Source organism: Oryx dammah, unplaced genomic scaffold (genome assembly GCF_014754425.2).
Source record: "Oryx dammah isolate SB20612 unplaced genomic scaffold, SCBI_Odam_1.1 HiC_scaffold_22, whole genome shotgun sequence".
In the NCBI taxonomy this organism is placed as follows: domain Eukaryota; kingdom Metazoa; phylum Chordata; class Mammalia; order Artiodactyla; family Bovidae; genus Oryx; species Oryx dammah.
In genome coordinates, this window is record NW_024070206.1 from 13694252 (window position 1) to 13713237 (window position 18986).

Consider the following 18986-nt stretch of genomic DNA (forward strand, 5'->3'; position numbering starts at 1 on the left):
TGATGCTTTTGAACTGTGGTGTTGGAGAAGATTCTTGAAAGTCCCTTGGATTGCAAGAAGATCCAACCAGTCCATCCTAAAGAAAATCAGTCCTGAATATTCATTGGAAGGACTGATGCTGAAGCTCCAATACTCTGGCCACCTGATGCGAAGAGCTGACTCATTTGAAAAGACCCTGACACTGGGAAAGATTGGAGGTGGGAGGAGAAGGGGACGACAGAGGATGAGATGGTTGGATGGCATCACCGACTCAATGGACATGAGTTTGGGTAAATTCCAGGAGTTGGTGAGGGACAGGGAGGCCTGGCGTGCTGCAGTCCACGGGGTCGCGAAGAGTCGGACACGACTGAGCGACTGAACTGAACTGAAGATATGGAAACAACCTAAGTGTCCATCGACAGATGAAATACACTCTCACACACACACACACACTCACTCGCACACTCACACACTCACTCGCACACTCACACACAGACTCTCTCTCTCTCTCACACACACACACACACACACACTGGAATACTACGTAGACGTAAAAGAGAGTGAACATGGATAGACTTGGAAGGCATTATGCTAGGTAAAATAAGACAAAGGAAGACAAATACTATCTGATATCATTTATATGGGGAGTCTAAAAAATACTGCAAACTAGTGAATATAACTACAAAGCAGACTCGCAGATACTGAGAACAAATGAGTGGTTATCAGTGGAGAGAAGGAAGTGGGGAAGGGCAAAGTAGGTATAGGGGCTTAAAAGGTACAAACTAGTAAGTATAAAACTAAAAGGATATACTGTACAACATGGGGAACAGAGCCAATATTTTTAGTAACTATAAATGGAATATAACCTTTAAAAATTATGCACCACTATATTATACACCTGTAACATACAACATTATACATCAACTACACAACTCTTTGTGACTCCATGGACTGTAGCCCACCAGGCTCCTCTCTCCTGGGATTCTCCAGGCCAGAATATTGGAGTGGGTTGCCATTTCCTCCTCCAGGGGATCCTCCCGACCCAGGGATCGAACCAGGTCTCCTGCATTGCATGCAGGTGGATTCTTTACTGAGCCACCTGGGAGGCACACATATTATATACCTATAACATACAATATTATACATCACTATACTTCAAAAGAAAAGAAAAAAAATGTTTTAAAGACACATGGAGGAACTCACCTGCCTGCCTGCCTTCCAGTACAGTTACATGAGAATGTGACAGGTGGAGTGTGGCAGCAATGCTGTGACCATGAGGGGCAAGCCTGAGCCAATATGCTGTAAATGGCTGTCTGGAAGGTTAGAATGAACGCTTAAGATTATCACTGCCCCACTGAAACAGGCAACTTTAGAACCCCCAACATTTAGACTCCTGGTTAGTTATGTCTATAAACATCTTGTTTCCTAAGCGACTGTTAGCCCAGCGTTCTTTTGGCTACAGCCAATAACATTCTACAAGCCAGGTGGTTCTCATCTCTCCAAATGTCCATCTCTGACTCCAAAACTGAGATCACAGTGAGGTCGATATAAGATGAAATCTCATGACCTTAAACCAAATCCCATCAGAGTTCGTGGTCCTCAGTTGCCACAGATAAAGCTTTCCTCTCCAGCCCCTGAGAAAAACAGGAAACAGATGCCTGTTTCTCTTGCAGCTAAGCTCCTCCCCTAGAGCATCCCTGCGTGCATCCTGTAGTACAAAGGACTGACAAGGGTGTCAGGTATGGCCCAGACACCGTCACCCTCCCAGACCCACGTGGCCATAAGCCCCCATTTGCCCAGGACAGTCCCCATTTACATCTGTGTCCTCCCTTTCACTGTCAAAAGTGCCTCCATTTGGACCAAAAAAAAAAAAAAAAAAAGAGACATCCTACTTCTGGCTGCCTCGGCACTTTTCCTTCTCTTTACCCCCCTACTTCCCATACCACACGAACATGAGGCCATTCTGTCTTCCCCATCAAAATGAAGTCAGGAGTCAGGGACCCTGCCAGGCTCACCCGAATTCCTCTGACCCACAGCAGGCATCTGTTAACAAGTCTGCTAAACTGCACCAAATGTTAACAGAAGAGTCTTAAGCTCAAAGGTCTGGGGCAAGCCAGCAGAATGTGAACACAGAGAACAGTTTTTAGAGGGAGGAGAAACTGGGTACCTTCCCAGAATCCCTGACCTTCACCACTGGGTTTGTCAGGATGTCCGGCCATCCAGCTGGCTGATGCAATCCCGGGGCAAAGGCGGCTTATGCTCTGCATAAGCCCACATGGCACCTGTTGACTAAATGGACCCCACATATGCCAGCCGACCTGGGGATGCAAAGGAGCAGAAAGCCTTTGGCTTCCTCAAAGAAGAGCCCAGGGCGCTGCAGACCAACACCCAGAGACAAATAAACTGCATGCTGGGAAAACACTGTCATTGCCAACACCTTCCTGCTTGGGGACACACTCTGTCCAGCAGGCCAGTTTTGTGATCTCATGGCGCAGACTGTAAGTATCAGCAAGTGACCCATGAATACAGCAAAGGCCTGTGGGTTCTTGGCCCGTGGTGAGATCAGGGCACGGCCTCCCGCAGAGGACGGCCCTATAAGGGAGCAGCCTGGGGAATGCCTGCCCCACCCACTCCGGATGGAGCCACACACATTCCTTCTGCATAACTTTCGGACTCATTGTCACAACTACAGCTGGGCATTTCCATGTCTCTGCCTCTCTTCCTCTCTCCCAGAGGTTACTTTTACTTAGTAACACATACAGAGAACACCTAACACTCCTAGGACACCTAAGAGACACTCAGCTAACCCTGAGAGCTCAGTTCATGAAGAATCCTGCAATGCACAAGACCCCCAGTTCCATTCCTGGGTTGGGAAAATCCACTGGAGAAGGGATAGGCTACCCACTCCAGTATTCTTGGGCTTCCCTGGTGGCTCAGCTGGTTAAGAATGTGCCTGCAATGCAGGAGACCTAGGTTCGATCCCTGGGTTGGGAAGATCCCCTGGAGAAGGGAAAGGCTACCCACTCCAGTATTCTGGCCTGGAGAATCCCATGGACTGCATAGGCCATGGGACTCAAAGACTGAGTGACTTTCACTTTTTCCCTGCATTAGGTTCCCAAGTCACTTACTACCGAAACATATTCTGGGGTTGGAGGATAGAACCGCTTCTCTCGTTGCAATCTAAAAAGCACTGAGCCAACCTCTCAAAACTTCTACATCACAGCCAGCTCAGCAAACCTTACATCTCAGCTTCAAAAGCTCCCTCTTTGCTAAGTTAGGATGGAAGCTGGCTCGATTCTCAACAGAATCTTAACTTGACAAATTAAGGCCCTTCCAGCAAAAGCGAGCAGGATGCTGAAAAGCCTCCAAAAACATCTCTCCCAACAGCCCACAGCTGAAGGGGCAATGGGTAGAAACCGTCAGGCAGCGCCTGAGGCTCACAGGAGGCCTTCCAGCTGCAAGGGGCTTCTAACGAGGGAAGGCACTGCCTGGTATAGCCACACACTCTCAGCCACAGGAAGCCTTGGAGCAAGCGCTGGTGGAGACAGGAGTCCCACTCCAGGGAGGAGGCCCACTAGATGACCTCTAAGATGTCTCCCAATTTTAAAATTTGAGAAAATCAAGCCTCTGGGCTTAGGTAGACAATGGGGTGCATGGTCTGGAGGGACCAGAAGCAGCTGGAATCTGCACAGGGTACCCTGAGGGGGAGGCTGGTGGACTGCAGTCCACGGGGTCACAAACAGCCAGAACTGACTGAGCGACTAAGCCCACACACACACACATGCACACACTGAGGGGGAACCTGGGCAGAAGCCTCATCTGGAAAGATCCAGCCTGAATCAACAGTGGAGAGGCCGTGAGGCCTTCCTGGACAGGCTTGTCTGCAGGCCTCTGCTAATAGGTGAAGCCTTGGGCCGGCACAGCCCTTCTCCAGAGCCCTGCACACACCCTCTGCAGTGTGCACGGGTCACAAAGGTCCCTATCAAAGGTTCCCACCAAGGCTTCTCTTTCCTCCTCCTCACTCAGGAACCCCCGGGTCCTACAGCATCTCTCCAAGGAGGAGACCCAAGTCAGTGAAGGGTGAAGAGCCCCAGAATCTTCCCGGCACCCCTGAGAGCCTGGAGCCCACAGGCAGGAAGACCCTGGCCCCCAGAGGCTTTATGCACTAATTCCTTGGGGACCTCTGGACCACATGTGTGTGTTAGTCACTCAGTCATGTCTGACTCTTTGCAACTCCATGGACTATAGCCTGCCAGGCTCCTCTGTCCATGGAATTCTCCAGGCAAGAATACTGGGGTGGATAGCCCTTTTCTTCTCCAGGGGATAGTCCCAACCCAGGGATCGAACCCAGATCTCCCGCATTGCAGGCAGATTTCTTTACCGCCTGAGACACCAGGGAAGCCCCAAGCCATGTGCAGTGGCCATTCAAAGCCACAAGAGGCCTGAGGCTTCACGGTTCCAGGAACGAATTTTTTTCCTCCCCCAAATTCAGGCCAAGACAGACAAGTTCCCCCTCCCCTGCTTCTATGCCAGAGGGTGGCTGTCTATTCCATCCTCTTTCCAACCCTGCACACCTTTGCAGGGGCCCGATTCAGGCAGGGCGCTCCAGGCAGGGCCCTCCACGCCAACTCCCGGTCTCACCTCGGACCCTGGAGGCGCTGTCAAGGGCTCAACAGCCTTTGGTTCTGAGACTCCTCAAGACACCCATAGCCACCCCCACCCCCAGGCCAGGCCTGGCATTAGCGCTTGCTTTGCGCTTCCTTCTGAGCTCCCTGGAGACTGCCCTTCCAAATGAGGAGCTCAGCTCTTCTCTGAAAGGATGCTAGTTGTATTTCATACGACATTTCTAGGTGCTTGGTAGTTGGAAGGTTTTCAAGATTTTTACTCCACTATGGTACTAAAAATATTCTAAATCAGTGTTGGAATCCCCTTTGGACTTGTTCACAGGAACCTCCCCTGGCTGACCTCCCCCACCCCCTCCCTATCCCCGCATCAAACAACGAACTCTGGTCACATCCCTGCAGATCCAAATAGATACGATGAACACCTACCATGTAGGTCCTGGGTGTTCAAAAATGGCAAGACTGGCGCTCGGCCCGAAACACAGCAGCTCTGTTTAAATGCAGCATGGCAGGAGATAAATTCCTGCAAATCTCTTCCATTTAACGAGTAGCCCACTATTTGCCCAGGTTATCACAGCTGTTTAGTGGCTTCACAGGTCCTCCTCTCGTCTCCCAACTAGATCAGCCTACTCATAGGAAGAGGTACAGGTCTCCCCTGCCCTTGACTCACAGCCTGAGAGCCTGGGACAGAGATCTCACCAGGGTTGTTAAAAAATGACAAAACCTCTCGCCTAACGCACTCAAATGCTTCCAGCTGAGGCACGCTCTCGACCGTCTCCGGATTCTGCCAGCTGGGCCTCCAGCATGACACAGCATCCCCGCCTGGCTTCCCTGACGACAGCAGGCCCGGCATGACAAAGGCTTCTCTGACGATGGGAGGAAGAGGTCTTCTCCTTGTCTACAGCAGCCCCCAACGGCGGTCCCGTCCCACAGCCGAGCTCCCCCAACTCCCAGGACTGCAGCTCCTGCCCACACCTCCAGCTCAGGCTTCCACCCTGCATGTGGTCTAGAAGACAGCTCCACTGGACTACCCTACCTGCGAGTCCACTCGACGAGTCTTACGTTAAACTCACCGCAACACCCCAGCACACCTGCTCCAGCCACCACCAGAAGGTCACACCCCAGTAAAGGTCACCATCCACTCAGTCCAGGAGGCCAGAGACCTGGGAATCAACTGGGACTCCTCCCTTATCCCCCAAAGCTACCCACTAAAAACTGCAGACTTGACTCCCCAAATGGCTCTAACATGTTACCTTTCCTCTACCCTCATCCACACAGCCCTGTTTCCAGGCCTCCTCTCCAGGGACTGGACCCTGCATGTTGACTCACGGCCCAGGGGCTGCCTGGCTCCAGTCCTGCCTGCTTCTGGCCCGCTGTAAGTCCCATCCGCCCTGCCGAAATGCGAGGTCCCCAGCCAGGCTCTTAAGGTGCTCAGAGCTGTGCTCTGTACACATGCATCGTTGTGCTTGACCAGCCTGCTGCTGCCCCTTCCTACACCCAGGCAGCCTTGGGCCTCCATGCCTTTGCACCCACCTTCCTTCCTTCCCCCTAAACATCCTTCTCCTGTCTCCTCTCCAGGTTAATTCTTTTTCATACCTTCAGATTCAGCTACTGCGTCATCTCCCTAAGGAAGCCCTCTCTGATTTCTGGGGCTCGAACAGGTGGCCCTTGTCTGGCAGGCAACTTTCTCCAACACTGCGCTCACTGCGCCGTGCTGAGTTTAACTGTTTCAGCGTCAGTCTCTCCCGGGAGACAGTGGGTTCTTTGAAGGCAGGAGGGTTGTGCCTCTTCACTGTTGTAGCCCCAGGGCAGAGAAAAAGCCCAGTCACTACAAGAAGCCCCCTCTGACTGCAAGATCCACCCAGCCTCCTTGGTCAGCTCCACTCTGTTCAAGCACAATTTCCCTTTCACCCCTTTTGGGTCCTGGCCCCAGCTGAAAACCTCTGCCATGGCGTCTGCCATGACCCCAGACCTACTCCCAAATTCACCTCTTCCATAAAATCATCCCAAACTAGCCCCAGTCTACATTATCACTGCTATGATATCTGCCTCCCGTACTTTATCCATCCCACCCCCTGGGTAATTTAGGACTTCAGTCCGACTCCATGGCTGGACATCAGCTAGCAGTGGATATCATAAAGAAGGAACTACAGAAGAATTTTTAAGCTCCAAAAAGTTTGAGACCCTCCACTCACAAAACTGTAATGAGGATACAGTGTGTGGACCACCTCAGCCCAAGACACCAGATTTGAAGTCTGAAGACTTGGGATCAGATGCCTGCCCTACTACTTCCTTGTGACTTGGGCACATCACTAACCGTTAGTCACTGAAAGTAACAGGCTCAGTTTCCCTATCTGCAAAATGGGAATAATGATAACAGCCTCACAGGGCTGTTATAAAAAGCAGATGAGGTCGCTGGTGTGAAATACATCATAAACTGCAAAGCCAAGTCAAGTGTAGGACAATATGACTGTCTCCAGTGCCAACCAATCCCCCATCCCACTCCATATGCCCACCCCAGTAGTTCCTGCCCTTACTTGAGTTAGGTAAGAACCAAATGAAGTCTGTGGATCCTCCTCCGAGAAAAATGCACATATATAACAGCTTAGCAAAAACCTTTATGAGGTTCCTGAGGACCCCGCCATGGGAAGGGAAAGCCATAGACCAAACTTAAGCTCACCGGAAGGCCCCAAGCATAAAACCCTCTCCCAAATACACCAGACTCCTAGGAGCTAGAGATGAAAGATAGAGCAAGGAAGACCAGTGTCAAAGGAAAACTATCTCAAGACTCCAAAAGAAAAAAAAAAGATGTAGTGTTTTCACTCTTTGGGAAGTAAGAACCCCACCTCTTTCCAGAAAGCATCACAGTGTTTGGCAGAAACCAACACAATTCTGTAAAGCAATTATCTGTCAGTTAAAAAAACAAATTAATTTTTTTTTAAAAAAGAAAGCATCACAGTACAGAGAAAGATTAAACGAGGCATCAAAATTTAGTAGGAGTTCTTGTTCCACTCTGCCAAGGGCTCCCTGTGACTTTGGGTGAGTCATTTCACCTCTCTGTGCCTCGGGGTCTTCAGCTTATCAATAAGGCCCTCCCCGGGTGCCTGGATCTCAGGATGTGTCTGTTCTCACTCTGTTCTGAACCACGGCTCTGACCTGGGTTTAATTCAGATGTAACATGCAGCGGTTGATAGTTGGCATTGCGGTAATTCTGAGAGATGGCCACTGTGACAGCATTGTTCTAAGTTAAACTGCACGATGGATGAGACAGGAGGGCAAAAGAGTAAAAAGCCTGAATGTGAACGGCTGAGTTCAGGTGACCAGTGAGTCAGCAGTGAGGCCCAGAGGTAGAGGACACCCCCCCGAAAAGAACATCAAAAGGGGCTGCCACGTTATTGGGTAAGCTACGCAGAAACGCCATCAGGTCTGGAGAATTCCCAGAAACTGCAATTTGCCCGTCTGTTTGTACCTCCTGTTCTCACTCTAGGCTCAGAATTCTCTCCCCATCCTAACCACCGCCTCCTGCTTCCCTGTTCATGATGTGAACTTAAAACAAGGCAGTGAACCCTAAAACTGGGAAGAAATTGGAGAACAGTGTCAGGGACCCCAGAAGTCAGCTGGGCAATGAACAGCTAAAAAAGGCAGACTCATATTAGAAAATCTACACAGACCTGTGAGACAGAAACTACTAAACTCGGGCAGGGCTTGGCTGAGATTTTGATCAAGAGCCACTGAAGACAGGCTATCACAGCCCATCACAGCTGGGGCAGGACCCCGGAGGACAACATGTCTGCTCCTCACTGCCCAGTAGACTAACCTGTGGGCTGGCTTCAGGGTCATCTCCCATGAGCTGCCTAACTTCTACAAAAGGACAGACCTCCAGGGCCCACCTGGCAGGTTCCAAGTAGTTTGAAATTCAGAGCAACAAGGCTCTTCTTCCTCTGTTGCTTCTTTCTGCATTTGCTATAGGAAAGAGACTGGCATTATGAGTTCCTTGCAACCAACATAAGTGAAATTGACTAAGTCCCAGGGTGAGTGCTCTAAAATATTTACAATTTGTTCCCTCCTGTAGGCTCTGAATCATGTTTCCTTTTTTTTGCTCTGCAACTTAGCTGTTTCTGCTATCCTGTCTCTGTGTGCCCCAAACCCAGGAAAGGTGCTCAACAAACATTTGCTGGACTCAAAATCTTACATTTATCTCCACAGCTAGAAGATGTTTTGGCAAGCAGTGCTAAACTGTATATTAAATTTTCTTCATGTGTACTTCGAGATACACAAACATGTGCAATGCATATTTGTAAGTGAATAGTTGATTACCTAGCCAATCCTAATAACCCCCAGGCTGTGTCTGAGAACCTTCACTACCTGAACTCTGAGAAATGCACACAGTTATGTAGGAGCTTTTTGTTCTTTTAAAGGCTTCCATCCCTGGAGATGGAGGGGGCAGAGAGTAGAACCTGGATGGTTTCTCAGGAGCTATACTTTAAATCCATGGTTTAGGAACCAGTAAGGAACAAACCTTAGATTCAATAAGAACCCCATAAACACACCCATATGAACACAGGCATATGTTGCAGAAACATATATCCATATGTATTTATTACATGCAGTTATGATTCTGGTACATACTGCATACATCAAAGCTGACAATCATTCCCCAACTGTAAATTATCAGATAAGTGATAATAATAGCAATGCAGACTTCTGCTTTTTTAATACTTATTCTCATTAGGACTGGCAGCGAACGAAGTGTTTTTTGACAAAGAATAAATACCATAATTTCAGACTGTTAATGGGTGTTGGAGAAGACTCTTGAGAGTCCCTTGGACTGTAAGGAGATCAAACCACTCAATTATAAAGGAAATAAGTCCTGAATACTCATTGAAAGGACTGATGCTGAAGCTGAAACTCCAATCCTTTGGCCACCTGATGTGAAGAACTGACTCACTGGAAAAGCCCGATGTTGGGAAAGACTGAAGGCGGGAGGAGAAGGGACGACAGAAGATGAGATGGTTGGATGGCATCCCCAACTCGATGGACATAAGTTTGAGCGAGCTCCAGGAGTTGGTGATGGACGGGCAAGCCTGGGGTCCTGCACGCAGTCCACGGGTTTGCAAAGAGTCAGACACAAGAGAGCAACTGAACAACCGAACTGAAATACCATAATTTACCCCCTGTCTTAGGCTTATTATTTCCTAGGGTCCCAAGGCCTACACTTACTAAAAGAAGAAAAAATGTTGGCCACTATTTAAGTTAAAAGGCCACAGACTGGGCTTCCTTGGTGGCTCAGTGGTAAAGAATCTGCCTGCCATTCCAGGAGACTTGGGTTTGATCGTTGATCGGGGAAGATCCTACATGACCCAGAGCAACTAAGCCCATGGGCCACAGCTATTCAGTCTGTGCTCTAGGGCCTGGGAGTCCCAACTACTGAGCCCATGTGAAGCAACTACTGAAGCCAGGTTACTCCCAGAGCCTGTGCTCCACAACAAGAGAAGCCACTGCAATGAGAAGTCTGTGTACCACAGGTAAAGAAAAGCCTGGGCAGGAAGTAAGGCTCAGCACAGCCATAAATAAATTAAAAAAAAAATTATTTTAAACCAAACCAAAAAAAAAAAAAAAAAAAAAAAGCCACAGTCTAAGAAGTGAAATCACAGAAAGGCCTCAGGCAAGTCTCCTTACTTTTTGAGCCTCAATGGACTGTACTGTAAAATGGGGTTAATATCCCCCATATATCACGGGGCCATCTTAATAAATGCGATGATGGGGAGGGCGCCTAGACATACAAACATATATTATTATTATAGCAATCTGTTAATCACTGGTGACATTGTACCCCCGGATGCGTTACAAAATTACTGCTTCCAAGTGCACGTTATCCAAGACAAGACACTTGACAGCAGGTGAGATGATCTGTGTGTAAATTGAATCCTGTCTTAAACACGTTAAGGTAGCTTCCTGGGGCCACTTGAGTGCATCCCGCGAGGGGCCGAACATCTTAACGTCTGCTCAGTGCGTTCTGTTCCAATATAAACGGGTTTTCTTGAAAGCCAAGCAATTTTTCTCGCGCGTTCCCAGAATGCTCGGAGCCAGGCTCCCTGAGGTTTTCGGCCCAGACCCGTCGCTGGACAAGAGGAACAGGGCCGGACAGCCTGTGGCCCCTCCCCGCCTTCTGGGCGGCTCCTTCCTCTCGCTTTCAGCTCGGGCGGTAGCGGCGCTCGTGCTGTGTCACTTTCGCCTTCGGAAGCCCCCAGCCGCTGCGGAACCAGCAGCTCCGGTGGCTTCCTCCCTCAGCGCGCGGGCCCTGAGCCTGGGAGATAATCCCCTGTCGCAGAGACCCAGCTCCGGGAGGGCAAAGACCTGCCTGCGGCCGGCTGGGTACCCGGCACCCGGCACCCGCGCCGGAGGCAGCTCGGGGCGGAGCGCGCGACCCAGCGGGCCGGGCAGCCTTCGGCCTCCACTGTCTCTAGGACGAAGAATTGGGAGGGGGTATGCAGGGCGCGCCGATTCCCTCCAGGATCTGCGAAGGCAGCGGCAGGAGCGGCCGCGCGCACCCACAGCGCGCCCCGGGCCAAGGGTCAAGAGAGGGGGGCGGGGGCGCGACGCACAAGCGCCCCGCCGCTCCTCCAGGCCCAGCCAGACCAGCCCGCGGCGCCGCCGAGTAGATGGCCAGCCTGCCGGGTCCGGTTCGGGGGGAGGCGTCGGGGACGCGAGGAGAGGGACCGCGGCACGTCTCTGGCCAGGCCCTCTCTCACCGACCCGGCTCACAAGCAACCCCAGGATCTCCCCGAGCCCCCGGCCGCACGAACCCCCCTCTCCAAGGAACCAGGGCGCTGGCGCGGACACACACACACGACTACGAGCCCCGGCGGGACCGATCCCCTCGGGGGCTCGGGTCCCAAGAGCGTCCCCACTACGCATCGGTCTGCGGTCCCCGCCCCCCCCCCCCTCCGCGCACGCACGCCAGCACGGTGTGTACACACACAAACAGCTGGGCGGGGGAGGCGACGCCTCACTCCCTGAGTGGGGATGCACACCGTGCCGCCAACCACCCCTCCCCTTTACACGCCGCACCTCCCTCTCTGTTCACACCTGCCCCCCCCCCCCCCGCAACACCAATCCTGAAAACTCCGCGAAACCAAACAGCCAACGCAGCCCAGAGGGGCTCAGACCTCCACCACCTCCCCTCCACAACTGTCATTTAACATCAGAGAAGAGACCCAACTCAGATGCGCGGTCCCCGGGACGCCTCCCCCAGAGGTACCCAGGCTCCGACACGCGGCCCTCCGGGGCACCAGATCTCCGCTGCAGCCGAGCCACCGCCCCCCTGCCCGCCGCCCACCACCTCCCTCCCCGCCCCACACACACACCCCACCAGGACCCGCGTCCGGGACAGTCACCTGCTCGTTAAAGAACCCGAGCCGGAGCCCACTCCGTTCCGGCCCGGGTCACCAGCCACCGCGAGCTGGCTTTTTAAAGCCTGTCAACTTAACCCTGACTCCACCGGACAGGTCTGTTCCCCAGGCCCGATTACACCGCGGCGGCAGGAATAAGAACGTAAAAAAAGAAAGGAGAATGACTGCCGTGGGGAAGGTCCAAAGCTGCGACCGCAGTGGAGCCAGCGATCCGGCTTCCTCCTCTGCTCCCACCCCCGCCCCGCGCCCCCCGCGCGCGGTCCGCGGGCTCACCAGGGACGGAGGGAGGGTGCAGCCTGTCTAGACGACAGACATCTCCGCGCCCGCGGGGACGGGCGCGCACACACACACACACTCACACGCGGCCGCTGCCACAGACACAATCGGTCGCCGGAGGACGGAGGGGCAGCGTGAAGACACTCCCAGGGTCCCTCCGGGAGCCGCGAGGGCGGCAGCCTCCTGTCCCTAGCCGCCACCCGGAGCCGCGCTCCCTACCTCCGCCGACTACGGTCAGAACAGCTGCAAGTTTGGCCGGTTCGTGAACCAATGCAGCAAATGCGGGCTTCAAAACAAAAGGGAGAGGAATCACGCTCGCTCGCTCGCTTCCTCCCTCCGGGTCGGAATCCGGCACATGACAGCGGCTACACCGCGCGGCTCCGACCGTGCACCCCCTCCTCACCCCACGCCGAGAGAGCCCCCCTCCTCAGCGGAGCTCCAGGGCTACGGCTCCCCTACTGGCGGGGAACCGGCTGAGAAGGGGCAAGCCTGGGGAGGGGGCGAGATCTCAGAGTGCCGTCCCCGACAGAGGCGGGGACGCAGGATGGGCGCGGACGCCTGGCTGCCCCGGGCGCAGGGTGGGAGGAGGAGGTAGGGGGGTAGGGGGCTAATTGTTTGGGGCGGTTTTCCCGGATTTATCTGTAAGCACGCACACGTCACAGAGCCCTTCCTCACCGGTCCCGGAATCGACCCGCAACGAGAGATGACTGCACGAGGCAGGGAGGGGGGGAGGGGGGGCGGGGACGCTGGGGGAGATGCTCACCTCGGGGTTCCTCAGGCCGCCGCTCCGAGCCCGAGTCGGGGGTGGGGTGGGGGGGTGGGGGAAGGGGGCAGGGAAGGAGAAGGGAGGGAGGAGGCTCGGGAGAGCCGATCCCCCGTCCCGAGTTCCGCGCGTCCCGGCGGCTCAGGGGGGCCTTCGGCGCCCCAGCGCACAAACCCAGCCGAGAGGGGAGGGAGGGAGGGAAGGGAAGGAGGGAAGGAGGGGCGGGCGGGGGGAGGGAGCAGAGGAAGGAAAAAAAAAAAAACCCCTGCTCTGACACAGGGAAAGAGAATGTAGGAGGGTGACGTCCAGGCCCCGCCCTCCCCTCCGGCCACGTGCAAAGACATGAAAGGAACGAGGGCGGCGGGAGGCCTGCTGGGTAATGTAGTTCGCCTTTCTTTCCCGGGATGGCGGGCCCTGGAGAAGCGGGGCGCCGCCGGGGCGCGGGGGCAGGCCGCCCGAGCCGCCCAGATAGCAGGTCGAGCTTCGCCGAAACCCCACGCCCGAAGGCCGATCCCCACCCCACGCCCCGCGCGCTGGCGCCGCCCCGCGTGGGGACCTCAACTGGGGACTTGGGTGAGGAGGAAAACATTTGATTTTAGGGACCGGACGGCTTTAAGGATGAGGACTTCCTTGCTCTTAAGTGCTAAGTCCGTCCTAAGAGCAGATAAAAGGGAGCGTTGTGTACTCCCTGGGCGGCCCAAGGGCAGTTACTAATGCTCTATTAAATGCTACCGTCTGTTACTGAGATGCATATGTTATAATTAACATTTGAACATCTCAGTGGCAGGGGCGGGATGTTGTAATTAGATATGCACTTTGCAACCAATTAATTTTCCATTGGCCATGCTAAGGGCTAAGGCAGGGGACTTGGTGGACAGGAGAATTCAGCGCAGTGGGTAATTCAGTAATCACTTTACCGAATCACCAGTGTTTTCCAAGTACCTGTTAGTATCTGGGCACTGGGCTTAGCACAGAGAAGCCTTCTGGAGAAATACATGATGCTGTACACCCTCCAAGCAAAGGGGTTATGAACTCCCTTAAACTCATGGAAAGGGGTTATAAACTCATGGAAGGACCTGCGTGACACGGTATAGCTGCTGAAGAAAATTGTTTATAAATTCATGTAACATTTGGTGAGCACTTTTCACAGACAGAACAGGTCTGGGGATGCCAAGACTGGTGAGACCCTCAAGGAGTTCAAAGTCTAGCGTAAGGACTGCAGTCAATGAGGGCATAGGGGATAAGTCCATACCTAACATAGGTGTAGGCATAAAGTGCTGTGGAACCCTCAGGAGGAGCAGCCAGCCAGGATGGAGCACGGATGCAAGTAGGAGAGGATCAAGGAAGGCTTCCTTGGAGGAGGCAGCATGTTAGGTAAGAATTACTAAAAAATGTTAACAAAGGCAAAAGAAAAAGTTGACCTCTGAACAAGGCTACAGGGTACAAAGGCTCCAGACAGAGATAAAAGAGTAAATTCTGAAAGTCCTAGCAATTTGGCAGTGCAAAAGGGAGACTCCAAAAGGGGGATCAGGGATGAAGGGTGGGTCTAGAGGGCAGAGGAGCCTGGGATGGCTTTTCACCAGAGGTAGGGCTTGCAGTGGGCCTTGAAGGAGGAGTGGGATTTCTTTGAAAGCAGAGAGCATGTCTTCTTGGTATGCGCCAAGCCATCAGAGGAAAGCAAAGCAGCATCTGCAGCCACGTCTGGCTCTTTTGACTCTTGACTCTTGGGTCATTCCCTCCCTTCTAGAGAAAGGCAGCAGGCCCATAGTCAGGCATTCATAAGAGGTAGAGTGGGTATCAGAAGCCACGCCAGGCCCAATCCCCACAGAGAAGGAGCATGTTTAAGTACACCTGACTCTTCCCGCTGCTTTGTCCCTCTTAGCATTTATGCCTCATTGGCTCAGCAGTTATTTTTGAGCTTTTAACATCTGCACGATTACCCGGGTTTACAAAATATGCACCAATAGTACCGGAGTCTATCCCCTCAGCAAATTCCCCGTTACCCACCTTTCGTTGTCAGTGGTGTTTTGCACATTGTGTGATAGGCCTGCTACTTCGAAAGGCAGAAGAATGGAATGGTCTGGGTCTTGGTTTTGCCTGTGCTGTAAATCACACCCCCAGAGGTGAGGAGAGGCTGAACGATGTGCAGAATGCAAAACACCCGTGGAGAGTGCTCCCCGGCCATTTGGAGGCTGCGCCTGCAGTGAGAGAGCCAGTGCTGACACCCTTCATCCCTCCTCAGTCAGCCTGGCCCCTCAGCCTGAATTCCAGGCATGACACTTCCTGGATCTGGGATCTTGGGCTATTTACTTAACCTCCAAACGAATGACCTTGGGCAGCTTGTATTCAGCCCCTTTTTTGGCCTTATGAGGACCCATGATGACAATGCATTAACACTGGCTCCATCTTACAGCAGCTCTCTGTGATGGCTGATTCCTTTCCCTGTCCCAGGGTCTTTCTGGCCCAGGAGAATGACCCCTGAGTTGTTTTTTTTTTTCCTGCAGTTAGGCCAGCAGAGCTGGTGCTGCAGGGAGAATTTCTTCAGGCGACTCATGTTCATGTGTGAAGTTGGTTAGGGTTGTGTCTTCAAGGAACCTTCACGCAGCTTTAGTTGTCACCTCCCAAGGGCTCAGCTCTCCTGACCTGCCTTGCCCTGAACTCAAGGCCCCTTCACTAGATGGTGTCTCTGGGCTCCCACAGTCCTTCTTTCCACCCAGCAACACTTACCTACTGCTTTCTGTATCCTAGAGCCTGCCTCTGCTTTACCTCAACTAATACACCTTCATCAGTGGATGATAAGACCCTCTTGGCATTCTCTCCTCCAACTATGACTTCTTTGTCTTTTTATCTAGAGTTTTCTGAATTGGCCGCTGCTAATGGGGACTTCAGGCTGGAATGGGAGTCTCTGAGAGGAAGACTCTGTGGGTCACTCATTCTGGAAATTGTGGGTTTCCTCCCGTTTGGAAGGCCTGGGCCTTAATTAGTCCCTCACATGGCACCCTTCCTTCCCTGCTGTTGATCTGTCCTACTTGCAAGCTTGGGTCAGAGAGGCTGCTGGATGCAGAGTCAATGAACTGGCACTGGAATTGGTTAATTGTGGCAGATTTGAATTACTGAGAGTTGCCTTCATCTGAATTGTCACCACGTAGCCTAGAAAGCAAAAGGCAGATTATTTCTCTCTGTCTTAAGTAATTGCTTTTCCTAATAAATACTTTCCTAAGATACTAGCAAAAGGAGGGAATTTCTTGGCAGTCCATTGGTTAGCACTCAGTGGTTTCACTGCCATAAGACAGGTTCAATCCCTGGTCAGGGAACTAAGATCCTGCAAGCTGGGTGGTGAGACCAAAAATTTAAAAAGCCTTAAAAAAAGAAAAGATATGAGCAAAATGAAATAATTCTCTTTTCTTCCTATATCCTTTTCTGACTCCAGCCAGCCTTTCCTCCAACAGCCAGTGCATGTATTGAAGGCCTAGTGGGAGCCCGCCAGAGTGCAGGGGCAGAGAAATGGCCTGCCATCAGGAGCTGAGGACACCAGGCTCGCACCCGTGAGATAACAGAACTGATGGGGTGCTACCCTGTGTGAGGTTGCTGTTAAGTGAACAAAGCATTCCTAGCAGTCTGGGATGGTCAGAGAAGACTTCTGAGAGGAAAGTGAGACTGGATCCACATTATCTTCCCATTGAGAAGAGGTCAGCAGTGACCTGAATCCGGGCTTTGTAACATTGGCCTGGGATGCACTGCAGAAGTCGTGTCTTTGTCTGGAAGCTACAGAGTGGGTTCACCATGCATCAGTTTCGTAGCCAGTGACCCCACAGAGGGAAGGAAGTTAGTCCGGTGTCTTCGCTCTGTTACTGTGGTGCTGGCCTGGAGAGATAACGGCTTGATAGAATCAGGTTAAATTTCACCCCTGCCTCATCTCAGCTTCCACTATACAACCCGAAGACCAATACCTGAAAGGCAGGTGGAAAGTGATCCTGTAGGGCCGAAGTTGTTGGTAGAGGAAGGGATACCCCAACAGAGAATGATGCACTTGAAAAAAAAGCAAAAGCCAAATAAGAAATGAACCAAAAAATATTGATTGGGTGTAGGCTATGTCTCAGGCATTGCAAGGTAGAGTGAGGAATTCATGTGTGAAACAAGGTTCCAGACCCCACCTGCCTCTGTCCTGCTGTGTGACAGCTCTCTCTGGGCCTCAGTTTCCACACCTGTAAAATGGGAGGGTCTGTGATTATTTCCAATCCTGAAGTTCTCCCTTCAATAAGTTTATAGTCCAACTGGCAAAAGAAACAGAAAGTTAAGTAGCCACAAGCATAAATTTTAAGCTGTTTTAATCCAGCAGGGCAGGAAGAGCTTGTGATATTCATTTAACAAAGCCCTGAAATCCACAAGGAAACAGAACACAAGCAGATCTTGTCTCACAAGATTCAAGGACAGTAAGTGCAGCCCATGAATGGTCAAGCATTCCTCAATTTCTTTAACGTTTAAGGTCAGACCTCACAGCTCAGTGGCATGAGAGCCTCATCCATGAATGGCCTTGTCCACGATGATGACTTGGGGCAAAAAGATACACCCCCCCCCCCATATGTCTGCAAGAGACATGTTTCATTATGTGTCAGGGTACAGTCTAGAAAAATTGTGCCACCCTCATCCTGGGAGGAGTGGCCAGGCTTATTGGACTAGGGGTGTACACTTGATCCAAGGACTTTGGCTGGGCCTGGACTTAAGTGGCCCGGGCTCCAGCAGATGAACTGAACCAATCAGATTCCCTTTTGTAAGAATCTGCAGGGAGAGGCTGAGAGACCACTGCTCATTGGTGATTCTGCTCAGTCAGGTAATAGAGGGGGCGTGGGGTGGGGGTGGGGTGAGGCTGTGGCCTTAGTGGGGCAGGTTGGGAGGAGTAGGCAGAGGAGGCTGATAAAGGAGTGGCGAAGGGAGGCAGACACATGCGTGGAGTAGCCTCGGTTCCTAACTCCAATTCTCAGTCCTAAGGTGATCTATCATACCTCTCTTTGGTTCCTTGTATTTCTGTATCCTTAGAGTAATTCCCTTTACTTTGTGCTAGGCTGAGTGGCTTTCTCATTTTTGTAATTCAAATACCCACATCTGGAACAGCCCGAAAGAGAAGAAGTGCAGAGAAAGTTAAAGCTGTCATGATCCATGTAAAGCGGAATTTCCCCTCCTGAAGAGGCTCTTCCTTTTTCTCTCCTAGACGTCTCCCTCTTCAACTAATTGATAATCCCTGTCTCCTAAATATTATTCTGAAATGCCTGCAAAATAACTTGGCCTTGAACCTTCCACAGTCGCTAAATCCCCTTTTCCAAGAAAAACAGATAATATATTAATCAAGCAATTACTATTTGCCAGGTGACAACCGAAACACTTTCTGTGCTTTTTTTTATATAGACTACATTGCAACTTTTACAGTGGAAGGAACTGGACTAGGAGGGGTGACAGGACTTGCCCAGGGCCACACAGCCAGCAGACAGACGGCGGTCCACACAAGACTGTGGACCTGAGTCGGGGAGCTTAACCCCTCCCCCTCACCTCCAAGCATCATCGCGAGCACCTCTCCTCTAGCTGCAGGCAACATCCTTTTTCCTCACTGGTGCGTTTATAATGAGGTGCTTAGACTTGCTAGGTGTGTGTGCATTTGTTTGTCTATATCTGCCCCAAATGATTCTACACTGTAGAAGAATGATCATTGTTTGTACCCCTCATCAGTCAAAATTTTTTTTTGATCTGGCTCTATATTTCTCTGGCTTCCTTAATGGCTCAGACTATAAAGAATCCACCTGCAATGCAGGAGACCTGGGTTCGATCCCTGAGTCAGGATGATGCCCTGGAGAAGGGAAAGGCTACCCATTCCAGTATTCTTGCCTGGAGAATTCCATTTTGCCTATTATATTTTCCAAAATAGACTTTTTCCTTCCAATT

The 18986-nt window shown here is 51.8% G+C and overlaps 1 protein-coding gene and 1 long non-coding RNA gene across 3 annotated transcripts in view; one reads left to right on the forward strand and one right to left on the reverse strand.

Moving 5' to 3' along the window:
* The window catches only part of CTIF (cap binding complex dependent translation initiation factor), a 324153-nt gene extending 310898 nt beyond the window's left edge, over window positions 1–13255 (reverse strand). Inside the window, exon 1 of one of the 2 annotated variants that reach the window (XM_040264524.1) lies at window positions 13053–13255. The gene's annotated coding sequence lies outside the window, so the exon portion shown is untranslated. The remainder of the gene's footprint in view (window positions 1–13052) is intronic. The other variant, XM_040264525.1, reaches the window with a different exon arrangement.
* Window positions 13256–13345: 90 nt separating this feature from the next.
* Window positions 13346–16379, forward strand: LOC120881004. The gene is made up of 3 exons (XR_005725182.1): window positions 13346–13428; window positions 14345–14426; window positions 15905–16379. It is a non-coding gene; the product is annotated as an uncharacterized LOC120881004 (long non-coding RNA).
* Window positions 16380–18986: the final 2607 nt, after the last annotated feature.